The sequence below is a fragment of the Falco punctatus genome (genome assembly GCF_963210335.1).
Source record: "Falco punctatus genome assembly, chromosome: 15".
Taxonomy (NCBI): domain Eukaryota; kingdom Metazoa; phylum Chordata; class Aves; order Falconiformes; family Falconidae; genus Falco; species Falco punctatus.
In genome coordinates, this window is record NC_137595.1 from 21,413,311 (window position 1) to 21,426,303 (window position 12,993).

Here is a 12,993-nt window from a genome sequence, read left to right on the forward strand (position 1 = left end):
GGCATTTCTGGACCACCCAGCTTGGGTTCTGTCAGCTCCAGCTGAAGGCTTTGACCTGGTCTAAGGCCAAGCAGCACCGTGGGCTCTGGGAAGAGAGGGACTCTGGAGATGGCAGCCCCAGACCTCCAGCCCCACTGCCACGGAGCCCCATGCAGTGAGACGAAGCCCTTGCAGGTGGTTGCACTAAATGGCATCTCAGCGTGGCCCAGCACCGGCTCAGGGGCATGACCAAGGAGAGGACTGAAAATCCTTGGGCAATAGCATAGAATCACAGAATCATTTAGGTTCAAAAAGACCTTTAAGATCATTGAGTTCAACCCTTAAACCAGGACAGCCAAGTCCACCCTAAACCGTGTCCCCAAGCACCACATCTATGCAGGTTTTTTTAAATATCCCCAGGGATGGTGATTCCACCGCCTCCCTGGGCAGGCTGTCCCAGTGCTGGACAACCCTGTCAGTGAAGACATTTTTCCCAGTACCCAGCTAAACCTCCCCTGGCACAACCTGAGGCTGTTTCCTCTTGTACTGTCGCTTGTTCCTTGGGAGAAGAGACCGACCCCCACCTCGCTGCACCCCCCTGTCAGGTAGCTGTGGAGAGCGAGAAGGTTCCCCCTGAGCCTCCTTTTCTCCAGGCTGAAGCCCCCCGGCTCCCCCCGCCACCCCCATCAGCCTTGTACCCCCACCCCAGCCCCTGCCCGGCGCTGGACACGCTCCAGCCCCCCAGTGCCCCCCCTGCCCTGCGGGGCCCAAACCTGCCCCCAGGGCTCGAGGGGCGGCCGCACCAGCGCCGAGGGACGGTCACTGCCCTGCTCCTGCTGGCCACGCTGTTTCGGCTACCAGCCAGGGTGCTGCTGGCCTTGGCCACCTGGGCACCCTGCGGGTCACATCCAGCCGCCCCCCCAGGCCCTTTCCCGCCGGGCAGTTCCCAGCCCCCTGCCCCCAGCTGCCTGGGGCTGGTGTCCCCCCGGGCACGGAGCGGTGCTGAGCCTCACACCACCGGCCTCGGCCAGCGCCCCTCAGCCCAGCGCCCCGGCAGCCCCCAGCAGGTCAGCACGGCCCAGCCGGGTGGCACCTGCAAACGTGCTCAGGGGGACCCTCGGTCCCCTCGCCCTCAGTGAGGATATCACACCGGGCCGGCCCCAGCGGGGCCCGGGGCACCCCCGTGTGCCCAGCGGTGGGTGACGGTACGGGGCTGGGGCGGGGGAGTTGCTCGCTCCGGTTCGCAGCCTCGGCTGCCGCCGGATCACGGCTCCCCCCGCTCCCACCTGCGAGCCCGGGGCCGGGCCAGGCGCGGGGCCAGCACGGAGGAGCCGGGGGCGATGCCAGCCCCGGGAGGAGGATGCTCCAACCGCCCCCCTCCTACCGGAGCATCCTTCCAGCTCCTCAGCTCGCCGCCCGAGGGATTTCCATCGGGATGGTCTAACCCCCCAGCTTATTGCAAGTCCAGGTTGAAAAACTATGGGAAATTAGGTATTTATTAAAAAAAAGTTATAAGGGAGGGCGCTGGGGGCCGCCCGGCCCCGCGCACCGGGGCCGCCCGTGCGGAGCGGGGCGGAGCGGGGCGGAGGCGGTGGCGAGGGGGCACATGCGCCGTGCGCGCACTGCGGAGCGGCGCGGAGAGGCGCGCAGCGGGAGCGCGGCGGCCGCCGCAGCCCTGCACAGCCCCGCGGGGCCGCCGCGGAGCCCCCGCCCCGCGCAGAGCCGGCGGAGGTGAGCGCGGAGGGATGCGGGAATGTGCGCGCCCCGGGGAAGGTGGGGGGTCTCCCTCCGCGTGTGTGAGTTTGCCAGGGGGGACACACGACACCCTCGCGGAGGCGCTTTGCCGCCGTTTTATTTGGGTCCTCTGGGCTTTGCATCGTTGGGGGGGGCAGGCATCCTTGCAGGGAGAGGGTCCCTCACCGCTCGGCATCCTTGCGGGGGGGGCGGGCCGCTTGGCATCCTTGCATGGGGAGGGGGTGTCTCCACTGCTTTGCATCCTTGCACGGGGTTCCGGGCTGCTTTCCATCCCTGTATTGCAGGGGTGTCCCCCACAGCTTTGCATCCGTGCATGGGGGGGTGGGGGGGTGGGGGCGTGGGTGCATGTCGCTTTGCATCCTTGCCTTGGGAGTTGTCCAGCTGCTCTGCATCCTTGCGTGGGGGGGTCCCTCATCACTTTGCACCTATTCGAGGGGGGGGGGGGGGGGCGGTCCTCCACCATTTTACACCTTTGCATGGAGAGGAGGGAGTCAGGCTGCTTTGCGCCTTGGGGGGGGTGGGTGGGGAGGTGGACACACGACCCTCCCAAACCACTTAGCACATTTGCATCATGATGTTCTGGACCTCTTTGCATCCTTGTGTAGGTCGGGGGGAGCAGGGGCCATTGCATCTTGTATGGAGGAATCCTATCAGCTTTAGAGCCTTGCAAGGGGGGGGGGGTGTCAGATCTCCTTGCACCCTTGTATGGCAGGGGGAGTGCTGTCACTTTGCATTCCCACATGGAGAGGTGGGTACCAGGCTGCTTTGCACTCTTCCATTGGGGTGGGTGGGGGGAATCACCTTACATCCTTGCATCTTGGGGCGGGAGAGAGGATCCACTGCTGCTTTTCATTTTTACATCACTGGGGAGCAGAAGCTGGGCCCGCTGTTGTCTGTGCAGGAAGAGGCACCTATAGGCAGGGTAGGGCAGGGCTCATCACCCCCTGGCTGGATGGTGCTGGGGGCATGGGCAGCTGGGTGCTGCAGCCTGCTGTGGGGCCAGGGAAGTGGAGAGGACAGGGCCAAGTGGGGCAGAAGCCTGGTGGCACCTGCCATGCATGCCCCACCCCCCCAGCCCTCACTGGGTTTTGGACACCCCCCCCAGTCCAGGGCAGCCCCCCAGGCAGGCTGCAGGCAGCCCACCCACCCCCCACCAAGGGTGCAGAGCCTGGGCCTCCATGCTCAGTGATTCAGCTACTTGCAGGGAGCTTGAATTTTATCACTTAAAACTCGAGTTCTTGCTGCCTCGTGGTGGTGTCAGCATGATAAAATACCTATGGATTAAGATGCTTTTTAGTGTAGTTTTGTGGTTGCTTTGTCTGCAGCTGCCTGGCGTACAGCAGCCGGCCGCCGGACACGAGCCGGAGGAGGGGAGCACAGGACCTGGATGTATGGGTAGATTGGCAATGGCAGAATTAATAATTCATCTTCAAAACTTCAGCATGCCAAGGCACACCCCTTGTTTGCTGCATCTTGTTGCCTGGATTTTAGAAAGGTTGCTAGTTTCATTAAAAAAAAATAAAAGGAATTTTGATGGCATTTCTGTATCTCGGTAGCATCCCCCTGTGACAGGTTGAACAGCTTGGTGATTAGGGGAGATTGAAGGCAGCATCGGTCCAGCAAAACTTCATCTGGCAGCTAGAAGGTTAATGTGCACCATGCTCTTCTGTCGCAAACGCAAACGCAGAGCACGCCAAGGGCTCTTACACATAATGCCTGTGATGCAACTTAGACCCCAAATGTCCGCTCCTTTCCCGAGGAGCTGAAGCCCACAGAGAAAACTCGAGATGAAGCATATTTTGCTTTGAGCTGTCATCTCCCTTGGCCCAGTTCTGAACCAAAGATGCTCATCCTCCATTTTATGGTGGATGACAAATCAGCTGCGAATGCCAAGATCTTGACAAGTTACGAACAGCCCTCAAGCCAAAAGTGTTAAAATTAAAAAAAAATATATATATTAAAAAAAAAAGCAAGAATGCTTTTTGCAGAGCTGCTCATCCAAAAAGCCACCCTCTGAGCTGCACCCCACGGGCAGGAGCTGCAGCATTTTGCACATCTCTGTGAGCAGAGGGGATGCAGGCAGCTCCTCGGCAGGAGCTGTGCCCGCGCCCCCAGGTCGCACCCAGATTTTTGCAGGGCTACATGTACAGCACCGGTGAGCAAAGTGGCCCCATCAGCCTGGGAAGGGGCTGCCCAGCACCCAGCACAGCCTCGGCAGGGAACCACATCTGAGCTGGCTGGGAGGGCTGGAGATGCTGGTCCTGCGGCTGCTCCCAAAGGCAGCGAGTGCCGGGTTTCCAGAAGGACCCTTGCCGCTTGCTGAGGGCTTCCTGGGTTTATCAAAGCGCCTTCTATATTGGGGAGAATAAGGCTGGTTTGTTCAGCAGCGTCCCGCTCACACAAACTGCCAGTGAGCAAGCTCGCTCCTTCTGTTAATGAGCTGAGCACAAAAGGGAAAAAAAAAATGTCATTGAAGATTTTCCTTTGGTGATAGAGAGTCATTAAAAACAACACGATTCCTGGGCCAGCGGGATCTGTACGGCTGGCTGTTCCCACCACCCCATAAGGCAGGCATCGCTGCTCCAGGCGCTCCCAGCACAGGAGCCACACAGGGAGCAGCTGAAGGATGACAGAGGAGGATCACACGTAGTTTCATCCACACCTTTTTTTCCACCCCTTAGAGTATCGGGGCACTGCATTTGCATGGATTTAGTTTGTATCCACAGCAGAGACAGAGCCAAAAGGTGGTGGTGGTGGTGGTGCCGGGGCTGGCAGCAGCTTCTGTGGGATGGGAAGGACCCAATGAAGCAGCCCTCAGCTCCGTGACTGGGGGACACCGAGGGCTCCCCACTTCTGAGAAACCAAGCAACAGAACCCAAAACCCACATCAATGAAAACCCAAGGAAAACAACTGCCTGAAAACCGACATACCAATTGACAGCATTTGCTAGTTGCATACCTGGAAAGAAACATGGAGATAAAAAAGAAACCACCATGTTAAAGAACCTGTTTGTTTTAAAGCAGACACGCAGCAGGACGAGCTTTTTATACCAACCCCAAGGTAGCGAGGCACTCGCATTTATGGCATCCTCCTAAGCAGGCGTTCTGGGGAAGGCTGGCGTTGCAGAGCCCAGCCTTCAGAGGCGTTTGTGATTTAGAGGCAATTTAGTCAAGTGCTGTTCCTAGAGCTGAAACATTTTGCAGTAGAAGGGGGGGGGGAAATTCCACACAAACTGTGGCATTTACTAATAAAACTCTTCAGGAATATTTTTAGCTGTGATTTAACGTTCTGTTGCACTTTGCTGTGAAGTGTTCGCGCGCTGAAGCCTGCTGGCAGTTGTTAGCCGTGGTAGAGCTGCCTTTGGCTGAGCTAGCAGAGGAGGAGAGCTGCAGATGGACTGGAGGAGAGGTGCGGGCAGCGCTCCCAGCCGGGGTGGGTGATGTGCCTTCCCAGCGGGACACAGGTCACCAACTCAACCCCAACCCAGGCAGCGATGCCCCAGGGCCGGCCAGACATCCAGCTCCCTCCTCCCTTTGGCTGGAGGGCCTGACCCTTTCCCTGCAGCTCAGCCCCAGCATGTTCTTGGCCAACAGCAAATACACCTCCATGCTGCCCAGGGTCAGGGCTGAGACCTCTCAACTCATTTCATCTGTGCTGCAGGGGCAGTGAGTCCACAGCCTCAGCTTCCAGATTCCCCCAAGCCGACAGCCTGCAGATGGGGAGCCAGAAACATCCCATGTCCTAGGGGCTTTTCAGCCCCCGAGGGGTTTTGCCACCCCATGCTTTGCAGTGAGATGTGCCAACCCTTCCTGCTCACTTGGGATGGGGCTGGGAGGCTTTCTGTGGCCTCAGCCCATTTGTAAAGCCAGAATCCTCCAGGATGCAGAGGTCTCAGGGAGGGGACAGGCAGTGGCATTGCTTCTCACATGCCCATCAGCCTCAGTGCAGTCGTGAGTTTATTCTCACTGAAGATCTGCCCTCTGGTTTATTTTAAGCAAGGGAAATGCTTGAGATCCAGCCAGTTTTAATATATTTAATTAACCTTTGGACAATAGCTCTAGAGTGATTATCAGCTTCACACAAAGCAATGACATTTGTCATGCTGGTAGTGTTCACAGTCATTTGGGCTAGCAACAAATTAAAAAGTGGTCACAGATGCATTTTGTAAATTAGAGCAACGAGTCGTTGCAGTGCAGATCACACTCCATTTTGTGTGAAGTAAATCAGCAGATCTGGTCCAGCTCTAGCAAGCAGTTTTCTCTGCATTGCAAAGAGCCACCTGCACAGTTTTTGCTAGGTTTGTTGTTTGATTTTTTTTCCCTGAGACACCAAAGCTTCAGCCCCTATAGGCTTTGCTCTCCCTTCCGAGGCTGTTCATGGCCCACATCAGCCAAACATCCAAGGGTGAGAAGCAGGAGTTTAGGTCCACCAGAGCCAGATGTTGCCCCTCAACCATTAGGTAGCTGCTGGTGGCCCTATCTGTCCTCTGCAGATTTGTCCTGTTATTCCTTGAACCCTCCTGCCTGGATTTCCAGCATGCTCTATGGCAGAGCTCCACAAATCAACAGCTCAAAAGCCTGCTGCTTTTGCAGCTACCTCTCATGTCTGTCTGCTCAGAAACACTGCACACCCCAGGGATCCTTCCCAGCCCTCTCCCATACCAGGTCTGTTTGCCAAACTCCACAGAACAAGCTCCTTCAAGCACTGTCAAGCCCAGCTGAGTGTCACTTCCTCCTCTTGTCCTCTTCCTGACTCCAGAGTCAGCTTTTTTTATTACCTCCTTTCAATATTTCGGGACTGCCTTGTGTCTTTGTCTCCCACCAGCCCCCACAGCCCTTCCCCACCCCGCCATTCCCTGCACCAGAGCATGGGTTGCCATCCTGAACAGGCACTGCGAGATCTGGAGTGTCTTGTTCTTTTGATATTCATTTGTAAGCTTTTTCAGCTTTTGTTCAAGGATAATAGATTTTCAATATACCACTCTGTTTTTTTGCGCTACTCTGGCTCCTGGCATCCAACCAAAGCTTTTGCTCCCTTGCAAAAGCCTCCGGTTCCTGGCAGCGTCTGGTCCCCAGGGCTCAGCAGCGCCTTGGGGAGCCCAGCTCAGGCAAGAGCTTCGATTGCAAGGGCCGAGTGAACGGACTTACCAAAACCCGGCCCAGAACTGGGCTTAGCGGAGGGGCTGACCCAAACTCCAGCCTTCGGTGTGGCTGTGTCACTGCACACTTGCCTGCGTTCTCCCCAAATCCAAGCTCAGGGTTTTCTTGGCCATCTGACACATGATTAATTAGATTTCCCTTGGCTGTCTTGTACAAGCTCAGCTGCTCCTTCACCAGCCATCCAGGTGTGATGCATGGGTGCCGTGCTTCAGTACTGTCACACAAGGTATTGAAGGTACATCGATGGCCAGTTTGTTTTTGCAAGCTGGACATCGTGCCCAGCCCAGCCTGGCTCATCTCTGCCATGACTCCATTCCCCATCCAGGTTTTTCCTGCAGGGACACCCAGCTACAGAAAGCAAACCCTAAAATTGCCTTCTGTCCCACCTTGGCTCGGTGAGGGAGGGTGGCAGCAGGGGAATTTCTCTCTCAATGTTCCCTGCAATATGAAGCAGGGCACTGGGGCTGATGCTGCAGGTATCAGGTACTCACCAAATCAAAAATCTCTCATGGAGATTAGCCAGCACCTGAGAAACATGCTGTCATCAAGCCCGTTCCTCCTTGCAGAGCCATCCAGAGCATGCATGATCCTTCAGGCCACTTTGGACCCCAGCACAGGAATCCAGCGTGGCTTTGCAAGTCATAGCTCAATCCCCTGCTCAGAGGGAGAGGGCGAGTGGGTTTGGGGTGCAGTGGAGGTGAGGAGACAGTTATGTACATGAAAAGCTCTTGCAAAGAATATAAGGAGCAATGGCAGGACATGAAACTCCATTTTTTGGACCTCTTACAAAACAAGAGCTGCTTTTCTGCCCCCGTTGGACCCCAAGGACTTAAGCTGCCAGATGTGATGGCTGCTGAGATGAAGGATGACATCTGGAAGGGGCCAGCTGTAGGGGTCACCTGTGTGCCAGCATCTTGGTCCACAGGGATGGGGCTGGCAGTCCTGCTCTTGTCCCCCAGCCCTCTTGTGCCACCTGGGAAAGCAGGGGCTGCCTTTCAGCAGCACCAGCAGCTCCAGGGGCTGGGATGCTGCGGTCAATTTGCTGGTTGTTCCTTGGGAGAAATCAGCTTCTTGGGGCAGAAGGTAAACTTTATTTCTGGTCTCCTCACCTCCCCTGCCTGGGCATCTCAGCTGGTATTTATTCGGGCAGCAGCGAGCTGGATGTGGTTCCCTTCCAAGCTCCTCTGCTTGGTTTGGAAAGCCGTTGGAAGGCTTCATCTGCACAAGCTAATGCCCAGCCTGGGTAGGATACAGCAGATGCTGGGGTGGATCTGTGGCCATGAGCAGCAGCCACGGCTCGTTGCAGACCGGAGGGGGCTGTGAGCTGGCCTGCGTTCCCTGTGCTGGCTGCTGTGGGCTGCCCCTGCTAGACAGGGCGATGGTGGGGACCTGGGCTGAGCAGCCCGATGAGTGTCCCAGAGGACAGGCAGCTCGGGGGAGTCAGTGCCACCACCTTGGTGGGATGCTGAGGAGCTTTGACAGATGTGTTGTGGAAACAGTGGTGTGCTACCCCAGGAAGCAGCTATGCACCAGGGAGAAGTGGGTGCTTTCTAGTTACCAGCAGCAGCAGCGAGTCTCTCCTTGGCCTGACAGCTGAGACTGTCACCACTGCCTTTCACTAGTGACATTTCCCAGTACAACAAGATTCAGAGTTATCAACTTTCTCAGCAGCTGGGGAGAGGCAGAGTGATGGAAGAGCTCCCCCCCCAGTGTACCTGTACCAAGACAGTGGCTCTGGGGAAGCTCCTGGTCTGTCCCACTCCTCCTGCCTTCCACCTCCAGGAAATTCCTGCTGGGTTTGTGGCTCCAGTTCTCCTCCTGCAGCCTGACACTGGCGTTATCCCACTGAGGGCTCTTCGCTTCCACTCAGGAGACAGCAACACCTCATGGATTTTAGTCCATGTAAGCGATACCAGAACCTGGCTGCTGTCCCCAGACCCAGCAGAAGAGATGCTCACCCTACAATGACCCGTAGACATGCAGAGAAATGGGAAGGCTCAGGTCAGCGGAAGGTTTGGCTGGTTGAGGTTGTACCTTTGAGTCCCGCATCCATGGAGCGGCCAAGCACCGAAAGTAACCGGGGCCATTGCATGAGGAATAAAAAGAGAAGCAAACCTTGCTGCAGGTGGTTGGAAAAGCCTGTATAACCACTTAAACCTGAGCGGGGCTTTGAAGATGAAGAATCGTCAGGGCTTGCACAGTTATCCCAAAGCAGCTGAAAGGTGGGAGCAGAGGAGCTGTGCTGAGCCGGGCAGGGCAACACTGCTGGCTGTGGCTGGGGTCTCCCTGCAGCTGTGGAGCCATCAGCTGTGTCTCCTAACGCACTCTCAGCTAGAGGGGAAAGAAAGACCCGAACCCTCAAGGGCTGGTGTGTCTCCTGAGCTGCAGTGGGAGAGGAGGGCAGCAGCAGGGCAGGATGGTGAGAGCTTATCCCACCTACAGGCATCCATCACCAGCAAGGACAGACACATGTATCCCAAGGGAGGACTTCAGGAACTCCTTCTCACACTCCCCGTGCCAGAGCAGGTGTTCTGCAGCAGAGCCCAGCCCAGGGCTGTCTGGGCAGGGTCAGACACCTTACACCAAACCTGGAGCAGCCCGGCAAGGTGGAAGACCCTTCCTGATGTCCAACCTAAGCATGGACACCAAGGCCAGGCATCCCACCTGCCCTGGATCAAGTCTCCCCCACCAGCAGCACTGATGTACCCCCAGCTGCCCCTGCCCTCGCTGCGCTCTGCAGCACAAGGACAAGGCCCCCACATTAAGCGAGCAAGGTGCTGCCCCAGCCTCACCACCTCTGCCCTTGCTGGGGTGCAGCAGGGCCAGCGGCAACAAGGGGAAGACGAGTGGGAGCCCAGGGTGACCCCAGCGCAGGAGCTCACCGTCACGGCCCCCAGGGCCAGCGAGCAGCAGGCAGAGCAGGCAGCAGGGTCTGCTAGCAGCCCCAGATACAGCCAGAATCAAGTGACCAGGAGGCAGGAGCCAAAGGGGACAGGGACACCCACCCTGAAGATGATGCCAAACCCAGGACTTGCCCAGGGTGCCAGCACCCACCTAAGGGACCCACCTGGGGTAGGAGTTGCTTGCAGGGATGAGGTCCAACAGGGCATGGCCAGGAGCAGGGCTGCAGGCCAGCAGCATCCTTTGAGACAGGGCTAGCACCCTAGCTGAGCTTAAATAACCTCCTGGGCGCATGGGTGGGGGTCCCAGGTGACGCTGCTCAGGGCCATCAAGGGCTAGCAGTGCCCATGGAAGATGGCAATTTGGCCCTGCAGCTGCTCAGATGTTGCTTTACTGGTTGCCTGGCAATGCCCAGCTGGGCTGTACTGGGGGTGCCACAGCCGTCACAGCCAAGCCCAGTGCACACGATGGATTGGGCCATGGTGCTGAGCACTGAGGTGGGCTCTGGTATGGCCATGTGTATGGAAGAAATGATTAATTGCTCTTGGCCTAACTCTGTCCATGTTCAGGCTTCGCCCCCTTGCACCTGGCACCTCTGTGCCTGGCAGGTCCCTGCTCCTGGGAGACTTTTCCTGAAGGTCTGAGGACCTGCCACCAAAATCACCCCCTCAAAGCCTTGGAAATTACCCCAAATATGTGCAGAAGCAGCGTTGAGCGTAACTGAGCATCCCTTCACTGGGCTCAGGCCAAGCTGCCAGCACTCAGGATTTGTGCATGGCCTCTTGGTGGGTGTGAGCAAGATGCACTGGTGAGGACAGAAATGCGGTTGGTGCCTGTGGGGTTCCGTGTAGCCCATCCCCACCCAACGCGTTGTGATCCCCTGCATTAGGCCAGGCCTTAGGTCGCAGGTTTTAGGTCAAAAGTTGGGTTTTCAACCCAGAAGTCAGAGGTTTGGTGCCACTGGTGCATGAGGGATGCTGTTCCAGCAGGTTGAGGTGGCACCTGTCGCAGGAGGGCATGGCAGCGTTTCTGATCCCTGGGTTCCTGCTAGCAGCCATCAGCTGGGGAGGTTAAAAGGCAGCTTCTCCCATGGCTCAGCCAAAGTTGCCTGTCCTGGCTACCCTAGCTTAAAAATGTGTGCCTAACTCCTCCTTGGTTTCTTCTGCTGCAAGCTCTGAGTCTTGTTAGGGCTTATTGTGGGGGAGGTTAAAGGGAACTTTCTTCTCCAGGGATGCTCTCCCACGGCATGGTCTCAAATGCTGTTATCAGACCACGTACTGACCTTCTGCCCCTCTTCAAGCCTGTCCCTGCTGGGAAGTTTCAGACCTCAGATCCTTTTTTTTTCATTCCCCTCTGGAGTCCCCATGAGGGACGCAGGCACGGATGGCCCTGGTTCCTCCCAGGCCCCCTGCGTGGGGACAGAAAGCCCAGGGTGCCGGTGGCCGTGTCCCAGGCAGATGCTGAGAATGGCTCTTTGTTTCCCGTTTCTAATTGCTGGGCCCAAGCAGCTCATTAACCGTTCTGCCCCGCGCCCCGCTGTCCCTGCAGCCACTGCTTGGGGGGAGCCCCCCGTGGGGATGTGCTGGGGCTCAACCTCTGAGTGTGGATTTGGGGGACACACATAAAACTGGCTCAAAGCAAGCTTGGGGTGAATCTCCCAGCATTGCTTATCTCTTTATGCAGCCCGGGGGGCGGGGTGTTCAGGGGGTGCCTGAACATGGCCAGAGCAGAAACCCATCAGCAGACATCCAGGGCCTTCCCTGCAAACTCTGTGCCATTTTTCCCAGGTGAAAAATAACCTGTTTGGGTTTTTGGGAGCCAGGAACAGTACCAGCCCCGCCATCCATATACAGTGACTTTGGGAAGCGCCAGAGGACATGTAGTTTGCTCTGAGCCCAAAGCATCGTGCAACCCAAAGGAGGGTTCAGGGCTGGGGTCCTTCCCACGGTGCCCCGACTGCCCTGGGGCAGAGCAGCCCCAGCGTTCAGCCCCCTGTACGTACAGATCTGGGAGCACAATCAGCCCTTTGGGAAGCTCGATATGAATGATTTAGAAACAAGTTTTGGACTCTTTCATGGAGAGAGCTTGCATTTGCATTTGAAAACTGCAGAGGAGCTGGTGGTGCTGGTGGGGGGACGGGAGCACTGGCCGGTTGCTATCAATGGGAAACTGTTCTGCCTAACGCTCCCGGGGCCAAAAAATGTGAACTCTGCAGATTGCTGGCTCCATTCATGGTCAGAATTGCTGGCTCCGTTGTTGGTGCCTGGCTGCTCCACTCCCAGCTATTAACGGCTCTGCTCAGAAGCTGGTTTTCCTTTACTGCCGAAGCAGAGGGTTTTTGTGAAAGATGGGGTGGTTGGGGGTGCCTGGGATGTGAAACGGGGGGATTCAGCTTGCTGCATTTAGGACCTGGGAAGGCTGTTTGTGCTCTCCGGTCCTGAGATCCAATTCACAGTGATTTCAGTGCTAAAGCCATCAGTTTGCCTTTGCATTGGGAGCAGAGCAGAGTCCTGATGCACTCATATCACCTAAGACCCTCTTGTGCAAGCCTGCGGGGTCACGGCCTGCTTTGTGCCTGCCCATGTCCCAGTCCCAGGCTGCAGCATCCCAGGAGACACCACCATGGTTAATAAATGCTCCTTTTTTCTTTTTTTTTCCCCTCCTTGCTCAGCCTGTTTCACATCACTCGCCCTTTACATCAGTGGGGTAACCTGCCCCCAGCACCCCCACCTTCTACCCCACTGTGCCTATCCTTCATCCTTCCTCACCTCCCAACGGGTGCTCTTGCCGGAGGTGAAGCTGTTGGGTCCAGGCATCTCCCTACATCTCCTTGAGCCCCATAGAAAATAAAGCATCCCCAGTTCAGGTGGGACCGGCGGCAGAGCCGGGGGGCACGCAGGGATGCTGTGGGGCCGCACAGGGATGCTGTGGAGGGCAGGGGTGAGCTGGCGGTGGCAGCTTGCCTCGGTGTAGTGTGTGCACAGATAAAACCCCGGAGAGCTTTGCACTGAGCTGGAAATAATGGCATTACAAGCGCTTGCTCGCTTCTGGCCACTGTTTGGCTTGGATGAGGCTTTTCAGGGCTGGCTGAAGGGCTGCAGCACATGGGGGTTTGCTCCTACTTTAAGCACAGCTCCAGGAAGGTAAGGGAGAAAGGGTCCCCGGGCACGCTGGCTTGTCAGCAGAGCACAACAGCAG

The 12,993-nt window shown here is 57.1% G+C and overlaps 1 protein-coding gene across 4 annotated transcripts in view; it reads left to right on the top strand.

Moving 5' to 3' along the window:
• Positions 1-12,993, top strand: part of LOC308053749 (actin-binding protein WASF3-like) — a 27,837-nt gene continuing 14,844 nt past the window's right edge. For 2 of the 4 annotated variants that reach the window (XM_080365418.1, XM_080365421.1), the window contains exon 1: positions 1,486-1,710. The gene's annotated coding sequence lies outside the window, so the exon portion shown is untranslated. The other 2 variants (XM_080365419.1, XM_080365420.1) reach the window with 2 other exon arrangements.